The sequence below is a fragment of the Mus musculus genome, chromosome X (assembly GCF_000001635.26).
Source record: "Mus musculus strain C57BL/6J chromosome X, GRCm38.p6 C57BL/6J".
NCBI lineage: Eukaryota > Metazoa > Chordata > Mammalia > Rodentia > Muridae > Mus > Mus musculus.
Window position 1 is genome coordinate 95,480,490 of NC_000086.7, and position 19,109 is coordinate 95,499,598.

At 40.5% G+C, this 19,109-nt stretch overlaps 1 protein-coding gene across 2 annotated transcripts in view; it reads right to left on the bottom strand.

The window, feature by feature from the left end:
• The window catches only part of Asb12 (ankyrin repeat and SOCS box-containing 12), an 88,478-nt gene that overhangs the window by 10,963 nt on the left and 58,406 nt on the right, over positions 1–19,109 (bottom strand). For both annotated transcript variants that reach the window (XM_011247674.3, NM_001313743.1), the window contains one exon: positions 14,471–14,669. The gene's annotated coding sequence lies outside the window, so the exon portion shown is untranslated. The remainder of the gene's footprint in view (positions 1–14,470; positions 14,670–19,109) is intronic.

The window sequence follows — 19,109 nt, forward strand, 5'->3', positions numbered from 1 at the left end:
AGAGATATGAGGTATGAGCAAAGTATAAGTATATATACTTATAAAGGACATAGCAGGATAGTATATAAAAGAGAATACACTGTCATCACCAGCTATGGTATATCTGGTAACCTATGGTATAATAGGTCTAGAAGTATTTCTTGTAACTCCTAAACCTGCCTACACCAATCTCCAAAAATTCTTCAATTAAAGGCCATTTTTTTCTACTGTCAAGTTCTTGTTTGAGGTTTCTGCTCACAGACTTGTGCTTTGATAAGCCATGATTCCTTTATATTTATGTGTTTTTATCCCTCCAAATTAAAGGCCAGTGTTTTGTTCCATGATCTTGTTACTGAACTAGCAAATATTCAAGATATTCTAGAGACACTTTTGTTTCTCAATCTGACAGACTATTCAAACAATGGATCCTAAAGAAATAGGAATTGCCCTAAGAATCTTATGTTGGTAGAAGGAAACACACCAGCCCAATGGAAAATGTATCTCCCAGGAAGAGATTGCATAGATTTCTAACAAATTGTCAGACCACTTTATTGGATTAGACTGAAGCCCAGACAATGAAGGGTAAATGGCAGGTAGGGCCATAACGTGTCCAGAAACAGCTCAAATATGGATATCTCTGGCCCTCTTTTTAAACTTTAATCTTATTCCAAGACCTCAAGATGGACTTGAAGAAGCTAATGGATCTCTTTGTCAGTCTTCCCAGTGTGACCACATTGAATAAAATATCCTTCCTCTGCTTTCCACTAACTGGCTTATTGAGGGTGGGTAATAAAACTTGGCCTGGAGCACAGAATGTGACTCCCTAAGTTTGATGTCAAACGCAGTCCTTTAATGGATTTAAGAAAAGTTGTTAATTTTGTTTGCTTACCTCTTTTCTTCTTGTATAAATTGAAATGACAATTTCCAAGATTTTCCCATGCTAAATTACAAACAGGAAAGCCTTTTTAAGGTTTTATAGTTCCTTTGAGGCCTCATAGATTATATAGAATGTTTTGATAACAAATTGACTAGAGACTTTTGCTGTTATCTTTCTGTTATAAATGTCTAGTTTTACGACTTGTGATGAGACTGTCCAATCTACATGACTATCATTCCTTTAAAGTTGTTAGGGCTTGTTTTAGGGATAAAGATGTAAGTTCCTTTGGCATGTTATAGCAGAGCTTGAAAACATGTATTCTGCTGTTGGAGACATATACCAGATTTTGTTGGCTGGAGCATCCCGGACCCTTACTATATTTTAAATTTTCTATTATTTTTGTGAGTTGCTGAAATATGAATGTTAAAGTTTTTAACTATAATTATTCCTCATTTCACTTCTATCAGGGTTTGTTCTTATGTATTGTTGGATTTATATTCGTTTGGGGTCATAATGTCTATTTCTTTCTCTGGTTAGTTTTTCCATACTATGTTTTATTGTTTGTCATCCTTCTGATTAGGCCTCCTGCATGCTGGTTACAAATGTTCATCTTGTCTTTTATTTATTTATTTATTTATTTATTTATTTATTTATTTATGATTTTTATAGACAGGATTTCTCTGTATTCCTGGCTATTATGGAATTTTCTCTGTAGACCAGGCTGGCTTCAGAATTAAAGAGCTGTCTGCCTCTGCCTCTTGAGTGCTGCGAGAATAGGCTTGCACCACCCTGTCATTCTATTTTTTTGACATAGATCAGATCTTAAAGTGTATCCCAGCCTGGTCTTTAAACTTTAAATTCTCTTATTTGTTTGTCTTTTTGTTGTTGTTTATTATTTGAGCCAAGATTTCACTATTTAGCCACAGTTGGCCCAGAACCTGCTATATAGAGCAGGTTCTGGTATGAAAGTAATAATGAGTCTCCACTCTCTGCCTAATGAGTGTTGGAATCACATGTGCTACCAAATCTGGCTTTCTATCACTCTACCTATGTAGAATGTCAAATGAGTTACTTATTTTCAATATATGGTAAGGTTTTGCTTTAATAGTCTCTGCTATTCTCTTGTAGTATATATAAAGTATTTTAATCTGGATATTGTTTATGCTGATTCTCATTCTGTCTTCATGAACATTACCTGATATGGTTTTTTGTTGTATTATGTACTTGCATTATTTTTGTAGAGGTTGCAAACATTATAAAAATATTCCTGCACTTAGTATGATATATGACTAATCACAATTAGTATTAATGTTTTACCACTCTTTAAAATATAGAAACATGACATCAGTTTCAATTTCTTTACCTCCTTTGGGTAACATTGTTTTAGATATCAAATGGTATTACTACAAACAACAATACCCCCAAACTGAGGTTTGGAGGCCCAAAGGCTTAGACTGCCCCACCTAGGGATCCATCCCATCTGCAGACACCAAACCAAGAAGATATTGTTGATGCTATGAAGCACTTGCTGACAGGAGCCTGTTTCCCAAGAGGCTGTGCCAGAGCCTGGCCAATACAGCTGTGGATGCACATAGCCAATCATTGGACTAAGCATGGGAATCCCAGTAGAAAAGTTAAGGGAAGGACTGAAGGAACTGAAGGGAATCGCAACCCCACAGGAAGAACAACAATATCAACCAACCAGACCCCTCAAAGCTTCCAGGGACTAAATCACCACCAAAAGAGTACACATGGTGGGACTCATGGCTCCAGCTGCATATGTAGCAGAGGATGGCATTATCTGACATCAATGGAAGGAGAGGCCTTTGGTCCTGTGGAAGCTCAATGACCCAGCATAGGGGAATGGTATGTACTGAGGCAGGAGGGAGTGGGAGAGCACCCTCATAGAGGAATGGGGTATGGGGAGTTTAACTGGAAAGGGGGATATCATTTGAAATGTAAACAAATAAAATAACCAATTTAAAAAAAAAACCTTGAAAGTCCCCAAATCTTATCACATATGGTGGAGTCAAGACATCTCAATCTTGGCAGTCTGACTTATGACCCATCCTGTGGTTTCTATTAACAAAAGGCAGTGTCTGAGCTAAAGCCAGGCCATCCTTCCGTACTCTCAGCCACAAAAACTGTTTCCCTGGTCCTGCAAGGTGCACTACTGAGCCCTCGGATGCTAAGGGTTTGGAGGCACCAACCTCTCAAATTTTGCTCTTGTTTTGAAGTCGAATCAAGTCTATTTTTTTGTTTTCCTCCACCAACTAGTTTCTTATATTTGGTGCAGAACCCTGGAAAGGGCTTCCAGGTAGATCCAGCCGGACCAGGCCCCTTTCTTTGCCAGGAGCTTCTTTTCACTTCCCATCTCTCATTTTTCTGGACCCTTCCAAGAGCTATCCAACTCTCCAAGCTCACTATGGCTGAACTGTGGCTGGCACACAACCCAGAGACCTCAACTATGTGGGACCATGACTACTCACAGCCTTATTGCAACACGAGTAGAGAGAGTTTTAGCTACACTCATGGCCTTTGCTTTGTTCTACCAGTTCTATCAAACTTGTAAGTCCAGTTCCCAAAAATCCTCTCACACATTTGATCTGGCCATTTGATCTCTTCCAATCAAACTTTCCCTAACTCTGCTTCTCTACACACACCTTCTCTTCTCCCACAACTCCATATTTAGTCTACCCACCACTCTCCTTATTCTCTCCCTCCAGCCCTGGAGCTCACCCTATATTCCTCAGGTATGAACTGCTGACCCATGGATCTCTTTTTCTTTGCGACAAGAAGTCCAATTGATATCTGAGAACTCCTCCCTCCTGAGGGATGACTTAAGTCCTTCCCAGATTAAGAAGATGGTTCTGGACTATAAGATTCCTGGTCATTCTAAGTTATCCCAGGTGTGCTACAGTAGCATTTTATTTATGCTATGGCACTAAATGAGAGGGCTAGAGGAAAAATAGTGAAGGCAGAAACAAAATAATCATTATGTATGGGTTAGGTTTATCCCATGCTGTTTAAACATGATGAGAAGCTGGCTGGAGAGATAGGATTTGGCTCTGTGACTATATTGTCTCAATGTCCTCCAAATCCCTTATCCTGGGTCAGTCTAGGAGAAACAAAAACAACAAAACAGCCCAAGAAGTAAAGACATTGTGCCCATATGGACAGCTAATGGGTGAACTATTTCCAGTGCAGCTTACTATCATTACTTTTCTTATATAGACATGTTCATAGTAAGCCGGCTCTAGTACAAGGATACAAAGGTGTAACTATTGAGCTGCTGGCACCCTTTTCCTGACCCTGGAGTGGAGATGGTAATTGTATTTTCTTCTCTGTAACAAGAAATGTTTCCGGAGCACCTGGGGGAGCCATCTTGGTTCCCGGACACCTCAGAGACTAGTCTGCGCAGGTGAGAGTGTGAACTATAGAAGCTAACAGTTTCTGGGACAGGCAGAAGCCACACGGCTTCTGAGGCAGACAACATATCAGGCTCCAGACATCAGGGCACCTTCCCTGCCGGAGGAGAGGTGTCTGCCCCACCCGGAAGTGCTTTGCCAGAGCACCTGGGGGAGCCATCTTGGTTTCCGGATCCCTCAGAGACTAGTCTGCGCAGTTAAGAGTATGGACTACAGAAGCTACACAGCTTCTGGGACAGGCAGAAGCCACACAGCTTCTGGGGCAGACCCCGTTTCGGGAATTCATCTTCTGCCAGGAGGCAGGTCTAAATGCCAGATACCTGTGCACCTTCCCTGTAAGAGAAGAGCTTGCCTACAGAGAGTACTCTGACCACTGAAACTCAGGAGAGAGACTCCCAGGTCTGCTGATAGAGGCTAACAGAATCACGGGAGGAACAAGCTCTAACCAGAGACAACTATAACAACTAATTCCAGAGATTACCAGATGGCTAAAGGCTTCTATAAAGTAAGATAAGAATCTTACTAACAGAAACCAAGACCACTCACCATCATCAGAACCCAGCACTCCCACCTCAGCCAGTCCTGGATACCTCAATACACCCAAAAAGGTAGACCCGGATTTAAAAGCATAACTCATGATGATGGTAGAGGACATCAAGAAGGACTTTAATAACTCACTTAAAGAAATACAGGAGAATACTGCTAAAGAGGTGCAAGTCCTTAAAGAAAAATAGGAAAACACAACCAAACAGGTAGAAGTCCTCAAAGAAAAACAGGGAAACACAACCAAACAGGTGATGGAATTGAACAAAACCATACAAGACCTAAAAAGGGAAATAGACACAATAAAGAAAACCCAAAGAGAGGCAACGCTGGAGATAGAAACCCTAGGAAAGAAATCTGGAACCATAGATGCGAGCATCAGCAACAGAATACAAGAGATGGAAGAGAGAATCTACCAACTGAGATAAATCCCCAGGACCAGCCTTTCACAATGATCATTTATAATATCACAGAAACCTATATATCTCCTTAGTCAATCAGCATTACAAAATGAGATGGGCAAGTGCTTAAAAAAAAAAAAAAAAAAAAAAAAAAGATGGCCTAATCGGCCATCACTGGAAAGAGAGGCCCATTGGTCATGTAAACTTTATATGCCCCAGTACAGGGGAACGCCAGGGCCAAAAAGTGGGAGTGGGTGGGTAGAGGAGTGGGGGGTATGGGGGACTTTTGGAATAGCATTGGAAATGTAAATGGGGAAAATACCTAATACATTATATTTTAAAAGAAAAAATTACAAAGCTTCTATAAAGCAAAAGACACTGTCAATAAGAAAAAAAGGCCACCAAGAGATTGGGAAAGGATCTTTATCTATCCTAAATTAGATAGGAGACTAATATCCAATATATATAAGGAACTCAAGAAGGTGGACTCCAGAAAATCAAATAACCCCATTAAAAAATGGGGCCCAGAGCTAAGCAAAGAATTCTCACCTGAGGAATACCAAATGGCTGAGAAGCACCTGAAAAACTGTTCAGCATCCTTAATCATCAGGGAAATGCAAATCAAAACAACCCTGAGATTCCATCTCACACCAGTCAGAATGGCTAGGATCAAAAATTCAGGTGACAGCAGATGTTGGTGAGGATGTGAAGAAAGAGGAACACTCCTCCATTGCTGGTGAGATTGCAAGCTTTTACAACCACTCTAAAAATCAGTCTGGTGGTTCATCAGAAAATTGGACATAATACTACTGGAGGATCCTGCAATACCTCTCCTGGGTATATATCCAGAAGATGTTCCAACTGGTAAGAAGGACACATGCTTGACTATGTTCATAGCAGCCTTATTTATAATAGCCAGAAGCTGGAAAGAATCCAGATGTCCTTCAACAGAGGAATGGATACAGAAAATGTGGTACATTTACACAAATGGAGTACTACTCAGCTATTAAAAAGAATGATTTTATGAAATTCCTAGGCAAATGGATGGACCTGGAATGCATCATCCTTAGTGAGGTAACCCAATCACAAAAGAACTCACATGACATGTACTCACTGATAAGTGGGTATTAGCCCAGAAACTTAGAATACCCAAGATAGAAGATACAATTTGAAAAACACATGAAACTCAAGAAGAACAAAGACCAAAGTGTGGACACTTTGCCCCTTCTTAGAATTGGGAACAAAACACCCATGGAAGGAATTACTGAGACAAAGTTTGGAGCTGAGACGAAAGGATGGTCCATCTAAAGACTGCCGTACCCGAGGATCCATCCCATAATCAGCCTCCAAACGCTGACACCATTGCATACACTAGCAAGATTTTGCTGAAAGAATCCAGATATGGCTGTCTCTTGTGAGGCTATGCTGGGGCCCAGTAAACACAGAAGTGGATGCTCACAGTCAGCTATTGGATGGATCAATGTGCCCCCAATGGAGGAGCTAGAGAAAGTACCCAAGGAGCTAAAGGGGTTGGCAACCCTATAGGTGGAACAACAATATGAAATAACCAGTACCCCGGAGCTCTTGTCTCTAGCTGCATATGTATCAGTAGATGGCCTAGTCGGCCATCACTGGGAAGAGAACCCCCTTGGTCTTGCAAACTTTATATGCCTCAGTAAGGGGGAAAATCAGGGCCAAGAGGTGGGAGTGGGTGGGTAAGGGAAAGGGGGAGGGTCTGGGGGACTTTTGGGACAGCATTTGAAATGTAAATGAAGAAAATACCTAATTACAAAATTAAACAACAACAACAACAAAAAGAAATGTTTCCTTAGGTACCCCACCCCTTCTAACATTCATGGTTGTATATCATAGGAAGCAATTTTAAGTGTTTGGTGACAAGAGACTTGTGGATAGAAACTAAAACTACATTGTTAATCTAAAGCTGGTCTCCACAGTAATGCTACTTCACACAGGTCAGGGTGTAACCTGATCCAAGTGCCAGATGGAGGGCCATTCTTTAGTGAGATTTGGAAAGTTACTTTCCACCTGGAGACAAGCTAATCTTTGGATCTTTCTTTTCTTTTCTTTTTCTTTTTTTTTTTTTTTTGCCTTGTCTTAATTTTTTTATTGTTTTGTATGTTACTTAGAATAACATTTCTTATGTTCATTCATGTTGGGATAAATGTCAGAAATTCTCTATCTCTCTTTTTTTTGAGCCTAGATAACCTGTCTCTAAATCTCTTCCATAATTTTTAGCATTCATCAATAAATGAACCATTTGGATGTTTGCATTTCTTAGTTACTGTGCTGTGAATAATACAGTAAATATCAGGAACAGCTGTATCTCCCACTAAACTGTCTCTTTCTAAACTGAGAGGGAGAGAGGGAGAGAGAGAGAGAGAGAGAGAGAGAGAGAGAGAGAGAGAGAGAGAGAGAGAATATTGTTTTAAACTAAAAGTAAATAACTGAAACAAATCACGCTGATTCTAGCCATTCTAACGTCTACATATAGACTCCGCTTCCTTGAGCTGAGACCATGGAATTCCTTCCTCTGTTTATTTGATATTTTGGTCTCACCTGCCTAGGCCATAAGTACCAGCTCTTCATATACCCATACTAAACCAACTAAAGTATCTTTTAAAGAAGAAGTATGTAATGGTCCACATTTATTCTGTGAGATGGTGAAACCCAGAGGGACCTGTGCTCTGATGACAAGTGTGCTCACTTTGCCATGGAACTGAGCTCACCATGAACAGAAAGCAAGCATATAGCTTACTACCACCTTGGCTAATAACAAAATGTAATGCATGAGCGTCATATGACACCAACAGGATCTCACTGATGGAACTTCATGGCATAAAACAAAATGGCAGCACCATATAACTTCCCCATCCTACTGAGCCCTCAGAGGATCGCTGCAACCCTTTTTATATTAGGCTAAGAAGGTAAACACCAGGGCTCCAAGTTGTTTTCTTTTTTGTCATTTTTAATGTTTTGTTTGTTCTAATTTTGATAATTTTCCATGGTACATTCATAGGCTTCTTCCAATCTAGATTGCTCTCTTTAAAATAAACACATCAGACAAACAAAATTCCAAAGAAACAAACAACCCAAACCCAAACAAACAAACAAACAAACAAACCACCCAAAGTTACATTGAGTGCTGGTAGAGCTTGCTTTCTTATCTAATGTTTTTTCCTTTCTATTTCATCAGGAACAATATGTAACTTCCTATCCTCCTTAACCCAAGTCCCCAATATTTTCAGAGCTCATGTCAGGCCAAGGGCTTGTTATTAGCTGTCACTTGCTCGGGATTCATTGTTGAGAGAAAAGATTATTTTGATTTACATCACAGCTAACAGCCAGATCTTAAGCCATTATGTAGCTTTAAAAATAAAGTTCTATTTCTTTGCCAGTAGGTGCTTCTTTCATTGATTTGTCCTACAGATGAGGTTAAAAGAAAACCAGTATCAAGCACATGGAATGCAGATCTTCTGTTCTGTGGTGCTTTGAATAAAAATGGCTCCCAGAGGCTCCTGTATATGAATGGTTACTCACCAGGGTCTAGCATTATTTGAGAGGACTATAAGGATTAGGAGATGGGGCCTTGCCAGAGTAGATATGGTCTTGCTGGAGGAAGTGTGTCATTGGGAGTGGGCCATGCTAGGCCCACTTGGTCTGCCTCTGTCTCTCTGTCTCTCTCATGTATCTCTTACCTACTGCACCAATGCCTGCCTGAATGCTGCCATGTCCCACACCATGATGAGAGTGGATGAAATGTTCAAGACTGTAAGCAAGCTCCCAATTAAATGCTTTCATTAGAGTTGCCTTGGTCATGGTGGCTCTTCACAGTAAGAGAACAATGACTAAGACATGTTCTATCCTCTGTTAAAAAGTTGTACCTTTAAGTGAGCCTTCCTAAAATGATCATACCTGAACTTGTTAAATGTTATATATTCCTTCACAAAAAGATGAAGTAGACCGGGCCACCCTCAGCCAATTGGATACAATTAACTCTAATAACATGAGACCTCCAGGTTTTATTGAGGATCTAGGGTGATAAACTAGGAAAGGCTAGAGAAAGGAAGATTTACCTATGTGGCTAAGAGAAAGCCACATATATACAGAGAGAGAAGAGTATTCAGTATGATTGCTTTTGAGTCATCAAAACTCCTCTCAGTAAACCTCTTACCAATTCTCTGTAAGCCCAATAAACTTATTGGTTCCCCTGGGGGGGTGGTGGGGGAAACTCTGATGAAATGGAACTTTGGTTTGTCAGTGGAACCTTATGAGCATGGGCTATAGATACCACTTAGCTCTCCTTGCCACCACACAGGAAGAAAAGAATTACACATAGAGCGTAAATTAATTTACTAATGTTATTATGTCTCACAGAAAGGAAATTAGTAAATAAATGGAAATGCTAGAATAATAGCAACATGGACTTTGTTTCAGTAAAGAATAGATTCTATATATGAAAATTAGAATGTCTACATATTTCCTGAATGGAAGACTAGATAGATTACACAAGATATGAAAGTCTGAGTAAGATATTTAAGGTACATAAAGGTTGAGACTTAGAGATAACATATATGGTATTGAAGTTTCTAAGGTCAAAGATCAACAATTACAGGAACTAGATGAAATGTATGTCTAATAAAAACTTATTTAAAGTGTTTAAAATACAATACAGTAGCTAAAAGTAGTTGAAAGTTAAAATATAATGCAGTAGTTAAAAGTTTTAAAAGTACCAAACTGGTGTAATTGACCTTCTAGGTGTTCAATAACCTTATTTGGAAGCTTATACTAATGTGATCAGAAAAGTTAAAGGGGGGAATATTTCCTCCTTGTCCTCTAAGGTAAATTCTAACTAGTGTCCATTCTACCAAGAGGCGAGTCAAGAAAGAGGAAAAATTTCTGGCCACCCACATGGTTTTAAACACCTAGCAGGAAAGTATAACCCAAATTAAAATGATCCACATGTTTCTTTAACAGCACTCAAATACTATATTTAATCATACTTGATTAAATATAGATGTTATTTGGAGAACTATTTTCACAAAATAAGGTTCTTCTTGATTAAAAATGTGTGTGTGTATCATACATAGGCAAGACCTTGGCTCAGTTCAACACTGCAGTATCTACCTGCAGCTAAACACACACACACACACACACAAACACACACACACACACACACACACACACACACACCTATCTTCTTAAATGCTATTAGGCCTTTCTACACTCTAATCACAGTCTTCCTAACTAAAGCAGACTACTAGATACTTCATCCTCAAATTCACAGGTTTTTAGGAAATTATTCAAGGACTGATGTCCTTGGGACATTTCTGGACAATTTCATAAACAGGAACCAACAGGATTTCATTTATTCCTTGTTATCAAGTAGACACTGATTTTAACTGACTTCCTTTGCAAAGTTTCCTTACACCAAAGTCTGTCATAATAAACAGCTGATTACATGGTTACCTGATCTTTAACAGGACTCTGGTACAGGACAAAAAAAATCGGTCTTGCTAACATCTATGATAAAGTGTTCTTTAAGTGGTTTTCTTGCCTGTTCTCATTCTCTAATAAGAGAAATACTGTCCCAACTATTTATTATTATTATTGTTATTATTATGGCATGAAACCAGGGGTTGGCACATCTTAGGCAAGTGCTCTATTATGAGCTTCATCCCCATCCCTAGATACTAAAATATCCAAATATATGGCAGTTTGTAATAACTTCTTTCAAGAGCAGACAGAGAGCTGGCTATTAAGTTTTTAATGCCAACTTCTTGATCATGGTCTCTCTCCTGCCAGGCAAACATAATGTCACTTTTTTATTAGATATTTTCTTTATTTACATTTCAAATGTTATCCTCTCCCTCATTTCCACTCTGAACCCCACCCACCCATCTCCCATCCCCCTGCTCACTAACTCCTGCTTCCCTGCCCTGACATTCCCCTACACTGGGACATCAAGCCTTCATAGAACCAAGGGCCTCTCCTCTCATTGGTGTCCCACAAGGCCATCCTCTGCTACATATGCAGCTGGAGCCATGAGTCCTACCATGTGTTTTCTTTGGTTGGTGGTTTAGTCCCTGGGAGCTCTGGGGGGGGGGGTCTGGTTGGTTGATATTATTGTTCTTCCTATGGGACTATAAACCCCTTCAGCTCCTTGGGTCCTTTCTCTAATGGATGCCAAGAAGTGCTTGGTGACAGGAGCCTGATATAGCTGTTTCCTGAGAGGCTCTGACAGAGCCTAACAAATACAGAGGTAGATGCTTACAGCCATCCATTGGACTGAGCACAGGGTCCCCAATGGAGGAGCTAGAGAAAGGACCCAATTATTTTTTTAAAGTACTCTCTCAGTAAGAATTCTAATAGTACTGCTAGTCTCAATTTTTATATGTTACAGATGCTACCTCACTGGCATAGCATATTCCAAGGATGCATACTGTCATTACATGGCTTCCTTATGTTCTGGATTTTTCCATTTGTTAAGTTTTATTATGGATCCTAAGATGGACCCTCCTCTGAGGCACTCTAACTCCTGCCCCTTCTACATTGCCCCTTTTGCTAGCTCTGAAGTAGTTAAAATGTCTGTACCTTGAAACCTCTAATACCAGTTAGGTTCAGATCAGCTTTACATCCTTCAGGACCAAACTGACTCATTAACTGTGATGGTTCTTCAAAATTAAAAATAGTTGTATTTCCTGACTAGTGAAATGTGCCCTTCTCTACGTGCAATCTTGCTTCTACACCAGAAGACTCAACCTGGTTTAAGACAGAGTTCAAAGACTCAAAAAAAAAATCTACAAAAGGCCTCTTCCTCTGGATGGGCTTTTTGTTCTCTAATCCTGACTCTTCCCCTTAATCACTCCTTTCCTCCTTATTATCCCCATACATATATTTTTACACTGTCCTTTAAACTGTTTATAGAATCACAGCTCTCACTAGATCCACTACACAGGATAAATTAAAAACAGTGCATCTCATAATGTCACTCAAGACCAAAAACTTCTGAAAGAAGCCCCTTCTGCTAGCACAAAGTAGCTGGACAGAAAACAGCTCCTCCTATCTTTTATATGTAAAGGATATAAAATAAAGGAAATCTTCTACACCAAAACCCACACTATGAAACAGGCCAGAGACTTTACAAAGCCTGATGCCAAGGAATTCTAGAAAACAACTAACCCCATCATGCCCTGGAACCTAAAAATTACAGCAACATGCACTCTGAATTATCTCTCTGCAGTTTACACAAAAGGGGCAGGTTCTGAACCAGTAGAATTCAGTCCTATGGTGAGAATTTTTGTTTCTTTTAAAAACACAGACAATAACTAACTTACTAACTAACTAATTAAGCCATCAGAGGTGAATGGAGAGAAGGTATTGGTAGGAGAGGGGGTGACGAGGGAAGCAGGGAGGGAGAAAGAATTTATATTGGTGGGATGAGGAAAGAGAGCTCATCTCTAGGACTCTAGGACATGCCAGAGACCTGGGATGGGTAAGGTTTCAGGAAGTCTATGATGGTGGCTCTAGCTGAGACTCCTACCAGTGAGGGGTATGGAGCTTGAAGTGGCCACCTCCTGCAGCTAGGCAGAACTCTCAGTGGAGGGATAAGGACACCAACCCACCCACAAAACTAAAATTTGTCTTGCCTACAAAAAGTACAGGGACAAAGATGGAGCAGAGACTGAGAGAATGGCCAACCAATGAGTGGCCCAACTTGAGACCCATCCCATGGTCAAGCACCAATCTGTGACACTATTAGTAATATTCTGTTATGCTTGCAGATAGGAGCCTAGCATATTTCTCCTCTGAGGGGCTCTACCCAGCAGTTGACTGAAACAGATGCAGAGACCTATAGCCAAGCATTGGACAGAGGTCAGGGAGTTTTATGGAAGAGTTGGAGGAAGAAGTGAAGGCTCTGAGGAAATAGGAACCCCACAGGAAGACCAACAGAGTCAACTAACTTGAACTCTTGGGAGCTCTCAGAGACTGAGCCACCAACCAAAGAGCATACACAAACTAAACCTAGGACCCCTGCACATATGTAGTAAATGAACAGTTTGGGTCCTGAACAACTGGAGCGAGTGCTGTCCCTGACTCTATTGCCTGCCTGTTCCCATAACTGGGCTTGCTTTTTCTGCCATCAGTGAGAGAGGATATGCAGTGACTTGATTTGCCAGGGTGGGTTGGTATCCAGGAGGGGACCTCCCCCTTCTCAGAGGAGAAGAGGGTAATGGGGAGAGGCCTGTGAAGGGGAATGGGAGGAGGAAGACTGGGAGGAGAGGGAGGCTTCAGTTGGGATGTAAAAGGAATGAATGAATGAATGAATGAATGAATAAATAAATAAATAAATAAATAAATAAATAAATAGAGAAAGCAACACATAAATACTATAAGAATATGTTTTCATTTGAATCCCAGGTGTGGGATATGGGCCTGCTTCAGATTGTCCACAACAGCAACTATGATTTGTGTCATGCTCTAGCAGGGGCATGATTTTGCCAGCTGCAGATAGTTTTTGTGATTGCGTTTGGAATTCTGAGAACTTTCAAAGGGTAGAGCCCTGATAGGTGGGTGGTTTTTTGGTAGGTTGCTGGTTGCTTGGTGGTTGTTGTTGATTGCTATTGGTTGTAGTTTTTTAAGTAGTTGTGTATAAAGAAGAAACAACAAGAAGAAATTAGACATCCTGATGGCAAAGATCAAACTTGCCCCGAGGAACAGAATGTACCTAATCAGCAGGAAGTAGTATAATGATTACATCACCCCCTTTCTTACTACGAACTTTATTCAGTGATCTTTTTCCTTTCCCCCTCTATCCCTATTTCTCTCCTATCTAGTGTTAGGGGTTGAAAGGGTAGAAGGAAAAGAGTGAAGAAAGGTGGAAAAAAGAAGGACCCACAATGTAGCCAAAGTCTGGCTACACAGTCCCTTCCCAGTCCCTATTCTCCTCTACAAAATTTGATTCTTAAGCCTTGTGTAATGTATTTGGAGATGCCAGCCTCTCAGGTCATGTCTACTTTTGCCATTTTGAGGTGGAACTGAGTCTGTTCTTTCCTCTTCCCATGATGGCTTACTTCTTGCTGTTACAGTTACTGTTTCAGTTATCAAGTATGGTTTATAAAATCACTTTTATTAGCTGTCGTCCTAGTGGAAATTTAAATTTTAGCGTCTTTACTGATGTTATTTTATCCTATTTGCTTATGTGTTACTAGTGAATTTCTTACCTCTTTTCTTTGTGCTGCTTATTAGGGATGGAAAAGCTTTCGTTGTTTTCACTGGGTCTTAGCTAGTGTTGGGATTGAAGGTCCTGATGAACTAAAATGTTTCTCTATCTTTTCACTTGTTGCTGCAGGCTGTGGAGGTGGGCTTCCCAAAGCTTCTTGGATCACTGATTATTGTGACGATCTTCTGGCTGACTAATGCCTAGGTGGAGAAGGTTAGAGATAAATGTCCTTAATTTGGTTGTTGTTGAGATTGGAATGTTAAATGTTCACCATAATCTACATGTGTAAACCAAATAAATCTTTTCTTTCTAAACCTACCTTTGGTTCCAGTTTTCAATCAAAGCAACAGAAATAAAACTAGAAGACTTAAACCCAAGGCCTACCCACAATCATAAGCATAACCCCAACCCTAAGCCTTAAACTAGCCATATCCCTAGTGTTAATATTAACTCTATCCCATGCTGGCACTATAGTCTAAACTCTAGACAAAATATTTATCCTAGCTCAACCTCCAACTATAACCTTAACCCTAATACCAGCCCTGTTCCAAATATAAACCCCAAACTTACTATTAGCCTACCCCTAACACTGTCTTGAAAACATTATCTAACATTCCTCCAATCCTAATCTCAAATTTAGACCTAATCCTAAGGATAGCTTCAAATCTAAATTTAACTTTACAACCATCCTAGTTTAGCTTCACGAAAACCCAAAGAACTACCACTATCTTTATCTCTAACTTACCATATCCTTGCCCTAGAATTAACCCTAGTCAAAGCCACAGCCCTAACCCTAGTCAAAGCCACAGCCCTATTCACCCTAAAAGATAACCCTTTCCCTACCCCTACCTAATGACATTAAACATTATACTTAATCTTAGCCTAGACATATTTCTTACCCTAACCCTGGCCATAGCTCAAATCTGAATCCTAACCAAATCTCTAGCACTATTCCTAATATTGTCTCTAACCTTAACCTTAATCCTAATCATAGGACTAAACTTCAGCTTGAGTTATACACCCAAACAAAACCAAAAATTACGTCCCAGAATAGATGAAAATATTTACTTATTTGTAAAGGCAAAATTAATCCCAATCCTAAACATTACCATGAAACTAACTCTAGCTTTATCCTTATTCTAAACCTAGACTTATCCTTAGTCCTAGCTCAAAGCCTAAGCCTTGCCTATAGTCCTAGACTTAACTATAAAATTAGCCCTAACATGAACCCTATTCCTTGCTCCAACTTTTACCTAAGACCTAACCCTAGCCACATAACAATAACCCTAAATATAATATAGAATTCGACCAAATCCTAGGCCTAATATTAATTATAGCATTAGCCTTAGGTGTAATTATAGCACACCAAACCTCAAGTCATAGCCTAAAACATAACCTTTCTTAAAAGATTTATTTTTATTTTATATGTGAGTGTTTTGTCTGCCTAAAGAGGATGTCCAATGACCTAAAACTGAAGTTACAGATGGTTGTAAACTGCCATATGGGTATATGAAACTGAATATAGGTCCTTTGAAAGAGCAGCAATTGCTATTGATTGCTGAGCCATTTCTCTAGCCCCCTTGCTGAAACTTTTAACCTAGACCTCTTCCTAGCAATAGTCTGAATCCCAGCGCAATCATAGCCTTAAGCTTTACATAGCCATACCCCCAGATGCTCAACCTAGTTCTATTTCTAACACTGATCCAAACTCTAGTCATAGACATAGCTCTAACCCTAAACCAAGACCAAACATTAACCATAATCCAAATCCTAATTATAGTAAACAAAGCCCTAGTCATATGTTAGCCATAGCCATAGCATGAGCCCTAAAATTAATAATACACACAACCCTAGAATTACCTTATTTTTGGTCTGGAATTAGCATTCGTCAAAGCCCTAAGCCCAACCCCATCCCCATTTCTAACTAGAAACTTAACCCAGAACTAACTCTAGAATTAGTTTTATCCTAACCTTAACCAAAACCCTGAGTTTGGTCCTATGCAATACCTCTTGTGCTGGTTGGCTTTGCCAGCTTGACACATATCTGGGAAGAGGGAATCATGATTGAGAAAACACCTCCATTAAACAAGCCTGTAGGAGGTGAGCAGCATGCTGCCCCTTCCCCCCTCCCATTGAGCTCCATCACCTTCCTTCCTGAGGAGTCCTGCCAGGCCCCAAGAACTCCCAGGCCTTCCAGACCCAGGAACACCCAGGCTAGACCCTGCCCTGCCTATCCCCTTCCTGCTTAATCCAGCTGGAGCACAGCCAGCAGAGGTGAGCTGTGCTCTGTTCTCACAGCTCCATCTTGGCCCATGGCTTTGCCTCCCTTCCTGAGGAGGCCTGTCTGACCCTGGGAACATACAATATCACCTGAGGCAAAGCCAGCATCGGTGAGCAGAGTGCTGTTCCCTGAGCTCAACTGTCAGGCCCGAGGCTCTGCCTGACTGCCTGAGAAGTCCTGTTGGCATCAGTAAGATCCAGCCAACACCAAGGACAACCAGATCACTAAAGGCCAGCATAAGAATACAACCAACAGGAACCCTGGCAATATGGCACTGCCAGAACCGAGATATTCTAGCACAGCAAGCCTTGGATATCCTAACACTGCCGAACCACAAGGAAATGACATCAAATCCAAGTGTATAAAGATGATAGAGGCCTTTAAAGAGGAAATTAATAAATCCCTTACAGAAATACAGGAAAAAAAAAACATCAAACAGGTGAAGAAAGAGAATAAAAATAGTTCGAGACCTGAAAAAAGGAAATAGGAGCAATAAAGAAAAAACAAACCCAGGGAAATCTGGAGATGGGAAGCCTAGGGATGAGAACAGGAACAACAGCTGCAAGCATTGCCAACAGAATACAAGAGATGGAAGAGAGAATATCAGGCATAAAAGATAAGACTAAAGAAAAAAAAGGTTAAATATAAAAACTCCCTGACATAAAATATCAAATAAATCTGGGACATTATGAAAAGATCAAACCTAAGAATAATAGGAATGGAAGAAGGAGAAGACTTCTTGACTGTGGGATGGTAATTCCATCTCTCCACTTGATGCCCTGTCTTTCTACTGGAAGTGCTACAAGATCTCTCTCCTCACTGTAGGACATTTCACCCTTTGAGTCCTGGGAGTTTCTCACCTTCCCGGTCTCTGGTACATTCTAGTGGATCCCCCCAACTTCTTACCTCCTGAGGTTGCCTGTTTCCACTTTTTCTGCTGGCCCTCAGGGCTTCAGTCCTGTTCCCCCCAATACCTGATCATGCTCCCCTCTTCCCCTTCCTGCCCCCTTTCCCACCAAGATCCCTCCCTCCCTCGCCCCACCCCTGTGATTGCTTTCTTCTTCCTCCCAAGTGGGGTTGAGGCATCCTACCTGGACCCTTCAGCTTGTTAACCTTCTTGAGTTTTGTGGATTGTATCCTGGGTATGTTTTTGGCTAATATCGCCTTATTAGTAAGTACCTACCATGTATGTCCTTTTGGGTCTGAGTTACCTAACTCAGGATGATATTTTCTAATTCCCCCCATTTGCCTCCAAAACTCATAATGCCCTCTTACTTAATAGCTGAGTATTATTCCATTATGTAAATGATCCAGAATTGTCCCTGTCTGAAAGAACTGCAGGGTCAAAAATGGAGAAGAACCTAAGGGAAAGGAGGTCCAATAACAGACTCAAATTGGGCTCCAGCTCAAGAGGAGGCCCCAAAAGCTTGACATTATTACTGATACTATGGTATACTTACAAAAAGGAGCCTAGCATGATTGCCCTCTGAAAAGCCCAATAAGAGCTAACTGAGACAGATGCAGATATTTACATACAACAGAAGCTGGTGACCCCTGTGGTTGAATTAGGGAAAACCTGGAAGAAGCTGAGGAGGAGGGCAGCCCTATGGGAAGATCAGTAGTCTCAACTAATCTGGACCCCTGAGGTTGCTCTGACAATGAGCCACCAACCGAGCAGCATACCCCAGCTGGTATGAGACCCCCCCCCCCAATACATATACAGCAAAGAACTGCAGGGCCTTGACTTAGTGAGAGAAGATGTACCTAACCCTCTAGAGATTTGAAGCCTCAGGGAGTGGGGAGACCTGGTGTGGTGAGGATATCCTCTTGGAGACAGGGGGAAGAAGTATGGGATATGGAACAGTCCAAGGGCAGACTAGGAGGGGGATAAAGACTGGACTGTAAAAACAGATTTAGAAAATAATAAAAAAAGAGGAGACAACTGCCAGCTCCATGACCCAGAAAATATTTTTTAACAAAATCATAGAAGAAAAACTTCCACAGTATAAAGAAAGAGATGCCTATAAACATACAAGAAGCTTACAGACCACCAAATACATTGGACCAAAATGAAAAACCCTCTTGCAAAATAATAATCAAAACACTAAATGTACAGAAGAAAGAAAGAATATTAAAAGCTGCAAGGGGAAAAGGACAAGTAACATAAAAAGGCAGACCTATCAGAATTACACCCAACCTCTCAACAGAGACTCTAAAACCTAGAAGCGCCTGGACTGATACCTTGCAGACATAAGAGAATATAAATGTCAACCCAGAATGCTATACCCAGCAAAACATTTAATGACAATAGATGGAGAAAACAAGACATTCCATGATAAAGCCAAATTTAAACAATATC